General features: G+C 48.2%; 1 protein-coding gene across 3 annotated transcripts in view; it reads left to right on the top strand.

Moving 5' to 3' along the window:
* Positions 1-3,015: 3,015 nt before the first annotated feature.
* Positions 3,016-10,160, top strand: part of Ssx2ip (SSX family member 2 interacting protein) — a 36,038-nt gene continuing 28,893 nt past the window's right edge. For 2 of the 3 annotated variants that reach the window (XM_021158601.3, XM_021158599.3), the window contains exon 1: positions 3,104-3,283. The gene's annotated coding sequence lies outside the window, so the exon portion shown is untranslated. Of the gene's footprint in view, positions 3,284-10,160 lie in introns of all 3 variants that reach the window. The other variant, XM_021158598.2, reaches the window with a different exon arrangement.

The raw sequence follows: 10,160 nt of genomic DNA, 5'->3' as shown, positions 1-10,160 counted from the left end.
CCATGTGCTGCCACAGTTCTAAATGTGTCTGAAACTGGAGGAGGCCTGGCAAGGTGTGAGGAGAAAGACTCCTTATGGGCTGGCAGGAGGGAGAGCTCCCCTCCAAGGGCCCCACTCCTTCTTCCTATTATGTATGGGCTGGAATTGGCTTCTGTGCTCAGCCCCTCAATCTGTCCCTGCCAGAGAGGGACAAAGCACAAAGGTTTCTATCAGTGGATCTCAAGGGATGCTCTGTGGCACCCTTGGGAGAGTCTCCCCCAAAACCCTCCAAAGGGAATCTATTAGGGCAAAACTACTTTGGCTGTAACATTGAGACATTTGCCTTTCTCACTGTCTTTTATGAGTACACAATGGAGTGTTCCAGAGACTACCAGGAATAGCATCACAGAATGTAGAAACGACTTGAAAATTTGTATGCCTTCTACTGTCTATGCATGTAAAGATGTATGCAAGATTTTAAATACCATGGGATTTTAAAGGAATATACATTCTCATTACAATCTGCTCTTTACGTTGAGATTGATTTTTGTTAGTTTTATTTCCGTGGCATGGCACTCACCCATGGATAGACGTTACCTATACCAAGGACAGCGCGTCTGGGAGACTTGGTACTGTATTGTGTGAGGCATAGCAGATTGAGCTGACTGACTTAGTTAACCCAGGAGTGAACGCTCCTGGTTTTGTTGCCATGGTGAAGTGGTGATACATTTAAATGACTGTTTCAGATGCCAAGGACCAGCCTCGGAGAGAGGAGAGGCGAGGAGGGGTGTTTGAGAGCAGCAAGACAAAACAAAACAAAACACACACACACACACAAAACCAAAAAACAAAACCCAAACCAAAACAAACTAAACCAACCAACCAACCAACCAACCAAACCAACCAACCCCTGGAAGTGAAATGGTGGTGGGCCTTACAAGCTACGTGCTCATGTTCTGCTCAGGACAGCTTTCCAGGCAGCCCTCTGCACAAGGCAGCTTTCTCTGGCTAGAAAAACGATCCTAAAATCTCTCTGAATAGCTCATCTCTTGCAGACCAAAAGCCCAATCTTTTATTTGCATATCAATTCAGCCATTTATTCCAGGTTCCCTTTTGATTATCCCAAGAATCAGCATTCCCTGACCCAGCCCCTTCATTTTTAGAGACAGCTAGCACAGTTTTGTTTTGTTTTGTTTTGTTTTTTAAACACTACAAGTGAATTCAGAGATCAGCCTGTCTCTGTAAGCACAGACAATAAATTTAGCTGGGTGGGATCCTGTCCTGAGATTACCATTCTGACCAAACCTGGACCTAAATTAGATTTGTCCCAGGTTGACCTTGAACTCAGGAATCTGCCTGCCTTTCTTTCTGACAAACTGGCTTATAGTGCAGCTGCCTCTGTTCTTTTAGGTCTGGGAAGCCCTTCATATATTTCATATTGCATCCTCATATTTTGCTTGGTTGAGAAATTATTTAGTTTTGAACTCACATTTTCAGAGTTCTTTCCCACAGCCTTTTAAGGGCAGCCCTGAAGGTCACAGTGTTTCCCATGTTTGCTAAGGACATACTCTCGCCTCCCAGACTTGTGCTGTCTCTGATTATCATTAACCTTAACGGGGAGCATTCCCTGATGGAGGAACATAGAATATGTACATTATTATACAAACAAGCCTTATGCCCACAGCAGCCATGAACTCTCATGGAGGTCCGTACCCTGCTGTCTCTGTTCCAGGGGTGGGACCATACCACGCTGTCCCTTGCGTGGCCAAGCCGGACTCAGCATTCAAAGAATAAATGCCACGTTAAGATGTTTCTTGAGAGAGGAAAAGGAATGTTTTGGAGAGTGGACAACGGAACTTAAAGAACACCCCCTCGGATGCAGAGGGAGCAGCCTCACCCCACTAATGGTCTAACTTAGAGAGCAAGACAATCATTGGCAGTAATTTCTCACTGGCACTGTGCTCCAAAGCGTCTTTGTAATGATGTGTCCTTGCTACCTGCATTCAGCATCTAATCTCCTTCAAAGCCATTGCTCATTTCTGCACTCTGATCTTCTACCCAGCACTGAGGGCATGTGTAGTCCTTGTTCCTCTCTGTCTTGTTCTTCTGTGGCAGTGGTGTATTTCTTGGGTTCCTTTTACGATGTTTTGGTCTCACAGGAGCCACTTAACCCCAAACCTCTTTTTTTTTTTCCTCTTGAGTAAACAGCTTGCTAGAACCCCACCACCCTACCCTTTACTAAGGTTTCTCCATTTTCCTTTCCCGGGGGGAACTTTAGGTGAAAATAGTAGGGAGACACAAGTAGATTTGGCCAATTGCCACTGTTGTACATTTTCTTGGCACTCATGGAGAGGGCCTAGGGAGTTTTTCATCAAGGTCTAGTTCACAAGTACCTTTTCTTAGTTTCCCTTTCCAGCTGTCTCCTCCCTAGGTCCCTTCCTTTGCCTTAGTTTGTTTTATTCACTACTTGAGCTTCACTCATAACGCCCAGGCTAGCCTCAAGTTGCCAATGACCTTGAACTTCAATTCTGCTGGATCACAGACCCTCACATGCGTTCTGTGCAGCCCTGAGGAATGAACTCGGGGTTCCACGCGCACTACCCTGGCCCTGGTTTTACACGGATTTTTGTGCATTGGCGCGTTGATTCCAGAGGCCACTACCTTCCTTCTCCATGGCCTGACCTAATTCTGGAATGCCCCTGGTGTCTCTCCGTTCTGGGGAGCGCACCTGGTTCTCCTGAGAGCATTGGGGTTCAGGGGTGGCCTCAGAGGCCCGGCTCTAAAGCGGCTAGGACCCTCCTCTTGTCCCCGTGGAGAGCTGGGGGCGGGGAGCAGCGGCCGGGTGACCCCGGGTGTAACAGGTGCGGTGGCCGCAGCTGCGCGGGGGAGAGCGGCTCGGCGTCTGCTGGGGGTTGTCGGAGGCTAGTCCTCGCTGGACCAATGCGGGCCGCGGTTGTTCGTCGCCTGGCAACCGGCGGAGCCAATGGGCGGCGCCAGCGCGGGGCCGGGTGGGATGGGCGCCCGCCGAGGAAAGCAGCGAGAGGCGGGCCTGGCGGACCGGGCGGGCTGGAGGCTGCGCGGAGCCGCTGCGTGCCGCCGCGGGTGCGGGCCCGCGGGCTGCGGGAGGCGTGAGCCGCTCCCGGGGCCGTGACGGTGAGCGGCGGGATTGTGACGCGCAGGCGGGGAGGAGGGCACCGGGCTGGACGTGGGCGCAGGCACCGGGGCCGACTCTGGGCGGGCTCGTCGCGGCCGTTGCAGCGGTTGGAGAGCGTTGCTGCCCGCCGCCTGCAGGGGAAAGTGCGAGGTAGGTGCTGGGGGGCCCCGCGCCTTTGCGGGATGCGGCGCGGGCGCGCGCGGGGTCCCTTTGGCCGGCCCGCGCGGGCTTGGCGAGTCCTCCGAGGCTGCCGCAGGACTTAGCGAGTGAGGTCCTCCGCTGCTGCAGGGGTAGGTGCCTTATAGTGGTCCAGCCCCACGTTTAGGGGAAGAACTTACATCATCGCAGGGGCAGGCTTGTTTGAGAAATTATTTGGCCCCGAATTTTCCAGTGGTGTTGAGTGCGTAAATGGTGAGCTCTGTCCGGGTCAGCACATATTTCTCCTGGTGCAGATTGCTGGGTTATGCAAGTCACCTGGGCCCAGGAAATAAAACTTGCCCAATAATTCCCCATCAGCACCAGTAGAGGAATCTTTACATTAATACCCACAGTTCGGGCTCCTTAGTCCTGCGTGTCAGATTCATAACCAGCCACGCTGATGCCGTTGTGAGAGCCGGGAGTTTCTTCTAGAATCCAGACTGGATGAAAGGTGGAGCCCAAGGATGAGAGCCTTCTGGATTTGATATTCGCTTCAATTCAGTTTAGAGTCCAGGCCTGGAGTTAGCTGAAAATAGTGCTACCCTGGAGCCCGCAAGGTTCCGGAGGAAAACCTTTCTAGTCCCAAATTTGATCTTGAACGGAAAGGTCTGTATATGACGTGACACATTTACGAGGCTGGATAAAATTCAAAACCATCGATCCAGCTAGCAAAACTTAAGCCATCCAATCTCCTTACTCCCCAAGAGCCTGTGGGCCCAGAAAGCTTAGAGTATTCATTCAAACTAAACAAGAAAAGCTGTGCTCCCAGTCGACACTTTGTCTTGCCCGGTGTGCACGGAAGTTCCTCATACAAAGTGGTTCTCTGAGAGGAGGATTAGGAATGGACAGAATTCAAACCAGGGCGTTCTCTTTGGTCACTGTTGGGGCCCCTACAGCCTGTCATTTTACACCCTTCCTTTCCTTCTTGTTCTCCATCTGTACAAGGAAGATAATAGGTCCAGGGATTAAGTAACGGGGCCGCGGCAGCTTGGAGATAACTGCTGGGGCCCGGCCACTCCAGGATGAAATGCGAAGCTCGCTCCATGACACACTTGAGCCTTGTGACGAGACTTGTTAAGTCCACAGCATCCTAGGCTTGCTCAGGCAGGTGTATGCGCCATGGAAAAGTTAACTGTTTGTGTTAGCCCAGAGGCCTCCAACCCAGCCCAGTCAAATTATGTACTTGGGCTCTCTTAAAATGGAAAAACTGGACAAACCAGCTTGTTGGCCCAAACCAGTTAGGATACAGATTTTGTGAAAGTGCCCTCACTTAGCATTCAGCTAGAGAGAAAGGGGGGGGGGGAGGGAGGGAGGGAGAGAGAGAGAGAGCAAGCGAGTGAGCGAGCGAGAGCGAGCATGGACCTAGAAAACACTTTTCCACAGGGACTTGAATCATGTTTACATTGGAGCAGTAAGGCCCCCCTGGCTGCTCCTGCCTTTACCCCAGCTCTCTGGGAGGCTAAGGTAGGGGAAACATGAGTTTAGGAGTCCCAGACAAAGTAGAACAACATATACAGATTCTTCATAAAAACAAACACCTTTCATTCTGAACACCTCACACGTTCCTTGGGGAACCAGACCAAGCCGGGCCATGCACATGCAAGGCTAGGGCTCTGTTGCTGAGCAGTGAAACCCCGTGCACCTTTATTTTGAGGCAAGGTTGCCTTGTTCCTAGCTTGCCCAAGCAGCCCTTGAACTTGCAATTCTCCTGCTTCAGCCTCCCAGAAGCTGGGCTTATAGCCCTGTGTTTCTAGGCTCAGTTTCAAAAGCGATTTTTAGTGATAGCTTCCTGTATCTTTTACAGTAGCGGTGGACTCACCTTGTTGGCCTAGCCATTAGTTCATAACGAGGCTGTGTGAGTCTGTTGTGTGTCTTGGGCAGTTATGGTTAGGTGGTTGTCAGCATACATCTTACCTTAAAGCCATGAGCCTATAGAATGAGACAGTAGAGAAACACACCATCCATTATTAGTAATGGAAAAACCTAGATTGATACCATGTGATGCTGGTCCAATATTTTGTGTAGGAGCAGATTTGTTGTTTGTTAATACGTTTATTCTTTCAGTAAACATTTATTGTCAGACACTCAGCTGCTACTTGCCAGGCCATAGGATAAAAAGATGTGCTGCTCTGAACATTTTGTACTTAGGAGGTTTTGTGTGGAGAAGGGGAGAAATGCAAATGTGGGCGGGCTTTAGGAAAGAAGGCCTCTCAGCTGTGTCCTGACAGGCGCTCGCCAAGCAACTGTGCGCTGGGCACCGCAGAGCAGGTGCACGTTACAGGTGGTTGGTGTCGCCCATGTGCCTGCCGGAGCTGCATTAGTGACAAGAACAGCGCGGTGAACCTTGACCAGAGGGCAATAAGGAATATCTAAAGGGTTTGTTGGGGATTATATTGCTTCTGATGTAGTATGTCGGCCTAGGTAATAATTTGCATAGTCCATGGGCCTCTGGACCTTGATGGTCTAGATAATACCTGAAAGCTTTTCACCAGGCACTTAATTGAAGCTGACAGGAGCCTTGGAAATGCAGCGATGGCTATCTCAGGCGGGTCTTTGTTGAGTTGTCTTCTGTGCCAGGACTGGAGATCCAAAGGCAATGAAGATGCAGTCACCAGCAAAACCAGTCTTGGCCCGGGGCAGACCCTGAGGGATGGGAGGTCCAAAAAGCCGGGTGGAAGCCGGGTGGGATTCAGAGATGAGATGCTGGAATCAATAGCAAGTCTTAACGGAAACTAAACAGAACTGTCTGACTACAGCTCCGAACGAGTGCAGCTGCATGAATCTCCCTCCTTCGTAGTCTCTCTAGTCAGATGCTCCATCCATCACCACAGGACTTGTCCTGTTTGTAATGGAAGAGGGATGCTAATACTATGTATGACCTACTTCCTGTTGTAATCAGTTGTGCTTTACATACATGTGCCATGGTAATACACATAGAATTAGTGAACATATGGGACACCCACTATGTGTTATGTTTGTGATTAGCCAGGCCTGGTGGCACATGTAAAATCCTTGCATGCTGGAGGCCAGAAAGACAGATTCTGAGTGTGAGGCTATCCTGGGCCTTGGAAACCCCTGTCTCAAAACCAAGGCAAGAAAACTATAGACACACTGATCAAAAGCTTTAATTGAGGGAACATGTCTCAGGCAGGATAAGGGCATGGCCAGGGTACCTAGAATGTGACTCCACACAAAATCACAAGTACTGAAAATAAAGACATGTGGGTGAAGCATCTTGAGTTTTGTTTGTTTTTGTTATGTAACTAGATTGTGTGGCTCTCACAGGTGAATTTTGTGGATGATAATTTCATTTCACAATGTCAGAAGGTTGGCTGTGTCTGCCCTCAACTGTAACCTCCATTGAACACTTCTGTAAGCATCCCTGTGTGCTCTGCCCTGACCTTGTCTCCACATTCTCCCAAGTCCAGTTTCATTAACCTTACTCGTCTGCCCTGCGTGACACTGGGCCTAGTACCAACACAGGCTTTTACTTGAGAGAACGTGTCCTTCCTACCCAGCTCAGGTTGTCCAGCTCCTATTTGTGTCCACTGTGTGTGTTTCCATCAAGATGCCCATAATGACCGCAAACAACTTCATTTGCCGCGTTGTTCCTGAGGACTTTTTTTTTATTATTTTATAAAAGTGATGTGTGCTTCTTATATAATGAAAACTGGACTGGGTATTGAAGTGGAAACTTAAGGGCTCTTTGGAGAGTCAGTTGTGATGGAAGGTGTTTTTCTGGGGCAAACACATGAAGGAAGGTTTAGCTGAAATGGACACAGGTGAGAGGCTAAGGCAGACGCGTGAAGGAAGGTTTAGCTGAAGCAGACACAGGAAGAAGGATGTTCTGCTAAAGCAAGCACATGAAAGGACACGTGATGAAGGATTCTTTGCTAAAAATACACGTCTATGCCTTACACTGCATAGTTGAGCTGCATTTGTCAGGACCCCATAGAGAGAAACACACCAAAAAACTTCTGGTAGTGTGCTGCAGTTTTGGAGAGAGTAGAAAAAGGACTTAAGCTGGGCGTGGTGGCATACGGCTTTAATCCCAGCACTTGGGAGGCAGAGGCAGGCAGATTTCTGAATTCAAGGCCAGCCTGGTCTACAGCGTGAGTCCCAGGACAGCCAGGGCTACACAGAGAAACCCTGTCTCAAAAAAAACAAAAAGAAAAAGGACTCAACAGATAGTGACAGAGGCTGAGCTAAGCTTGCTTATAGAGCTATCTGTGTAACGCTCCTGTGTCTGTCATCTTTGCTGATCTTCGCACAGCCGAGAACTGGCAAGAACTTAATTCAGGCTTTTCTCCTGGTTCCTCCTGACTAGTGCCGAAGGCGAGGCCTTGCCATCTCTGCTAGGTGGGGCCACTGCTGCTGGTCTGTGTTTGCTATCCCTACTCTACCGTACTGTACTGCTGGTATATCTGTCCCTAAAGTGTTTTGAGCTGCCACTGCTAACCTGTGAACTGAACTGCCAATTTCCAGACAACACAGACCGGAGTTGCTCCAATGATGCTTTCTAAATAGGTCCTCTTCCTGTATCCTTTCTTTCCCACTACCTGCCGTGGTGGTGGGCTAAAAGGGAGGTTAAATCATTTAAGAACCATCATTAAAAATAGGATTTGAAAAAATTAAAGCTACAGGGTGTGGTGGTGTACACCTTTAATCCCAGGACTCAAAAGACTCAAACTGTTGGGTCTCTGTGAGACCAGGCCAGCATGGTCTACATAGTAAGTTCCAGGATAGCTAGGGGTACATAGAGAAACCCTGTCTCAAACAAACAAACAAACAAACAAACAAACAAAAACTTTAAATTTTTCTTATTTTAGTTCCTGAAATACAGTGAGCACTAAAAAGTACTGGAGCTGCTAAAAGTAGAACTTACTTTGGAAATGTTAAGTTTGAAGGAAATCTGCAAAATATGCTTTAAAAGAATTCCAGGAGCAAATACAAGTTTTAGTCCTGTAATGTTCTCGTTGTCCGTCAATACTTAGGCTCCTGAGGATTACTGGCTCCTTAATATGCTATCATGCTCTTCTCTTGGTCTTGGTTTTGGTTCTTCCCGGCTAGAAGACAGCGTCTTGTGTACTGTTCCCCTTTATAGAATAGCCCTGTCTGTCAGATCTAGAATAAAAAGGGGCAACAGCATCTTAGACATGGTCAGCCAGGAGCCATCTTCTTCTGAAATGAAGAGACAGGCTCACAGCCTTCCGCCATGCTCTCAGTGCTTGCTGAGTCAGGGCCTAGGGGAGTGTAGCTTGCGTTTTCCTCCTCCCGGTGTGTAGCTGAAGGTAAACTGTCTCTTAGTCTCTTCCATCAACAGAACAAGGCTGTACCCACCCATTCCTTTCCTACAGCCATCTAAGGAGTAAGGGAGGTAGCCAGTGAGCCACATGTGGCCTGTGGTGGATGCTGGCAATGTCTCTGTCTCCCTTGCTGGCCTTGCACATCAGATGGCATATGTCTTCTTAATTCTCACCCCACCGATCTTTTGCCAGTCTGTGGATAGCTTCATAGGTCTCTAAACTGTAGCCAGAGTGACTGGTCTTTCTACTTTCAGGGAAGACATAAAACAGATGGATACCAAGACCCTTGGCTCATGTGCCCCATGGCTAGAAGGACCGGAAAGAATTTAAAATATTTTTTTAAATGTGACTAACAGTACACATTTTAAAAAATTTATAAAGGATTTTAACTAATTAAATAATTAGCTAGTTTGTATTCCTTGGTTCACCACACATTCTGTGTGTGTGTGTGTGTGTGTGTGCGCGTGCACACGAATGAGTGCATGTATGTTGATGCATTTCCGTGGGGTCACGTGGGCAGGGTAAATGCATGGGCAGCACACGTGTGGAAGATAAGAGGTCAACCTTGTGTGTGAGTCCTTAGATGCCTTGTGACTTGGCCACATATTGAAAGAACTAAAGAGACAGATTACACACGTCATCTACATACTTATCTACAGCTACAAACCTGGAGAAAAAAAAAAAAACAGTGCTCCAAAGATCCTGATGCAGCTTTATATACTCTTTATTTAAAATTAATTAATTTAATACATATGAGTGCCCCACAATTGCTCTCTTCAGACACACCAGAAAAGGGCGCCAGACCCCATTACAGACGGTTGAGCCAACATGTAACCGGTTGCTGGGAATTGAACTCAAGACCTCTGGAAGAACAGTCGGTGCTCTTTACTGCTGAGCCATCTCTCCAGCCCAGCTTTATACACTCTTAACTCAGTATATCCAGAGTGAAGGATGGGAATTGTCTCAGCCTGCCTCAACATCAAATAACATGGCTAAGGATAGGGATCTTGTGACTCTCCATGAATTTGCTTGGCTCTGCCTCCTGTCTTCCAGCGCCTGGTTTTCCATGGGTTCCTGGGATCCAAACGCAGGTCCTTGGGCCTCTGAGACGGGCAGTTTACTGACTGAGTCCTCATTACACAGTCTATTGTGAACTCATCTTGTTTACTTTAATAATAAGACATGTAATATAAAGGGGACTTTGACAGTACCCTCTGTATAACTGTGCAAACCCCTCTGTCCCTTCCTGTGAGGCAGTGACCCCCAAATCCTGCCTCAGTCCTGTGTTTTACAGATTTGTCACTCTTGTTTTTCATATGTGCACAATTAAAAACCAAGTGTTAAATGTCCTGTCTCTTGGGACACTTGTTCTGTTGGGTGTCCCTTATAATTCATCCTTTGTGTGTCACTGGGTTCCTGATGGCCGCATAACCACCGGTCTTCGGAACAAGTGCGAGCTTGGGTTGTTGCAGGGTTATTCCCTGAGCCACTGCCCTGTTGTTGTGAAGGATTCTGCTGTTTCC

Source organism: Mus caroli, unplaced genomic scaffold, assembly GCF_978045245.1.
Source record: "Mus caroli unplaced genomic scaffold, Mus_caroli_1 scaffold_3, whole genome shotgun sequence".
NCBI lineage: Eukaryota > Metazoa > Chordata > Mammalia > Rodentia > Muridae > Mus > Mus caroli.
The sequence above is the reverse complement of the archived record's forward strand: the minus strand, read 5'-3'. Positions and strand labels throughout refer to the sequence as shown.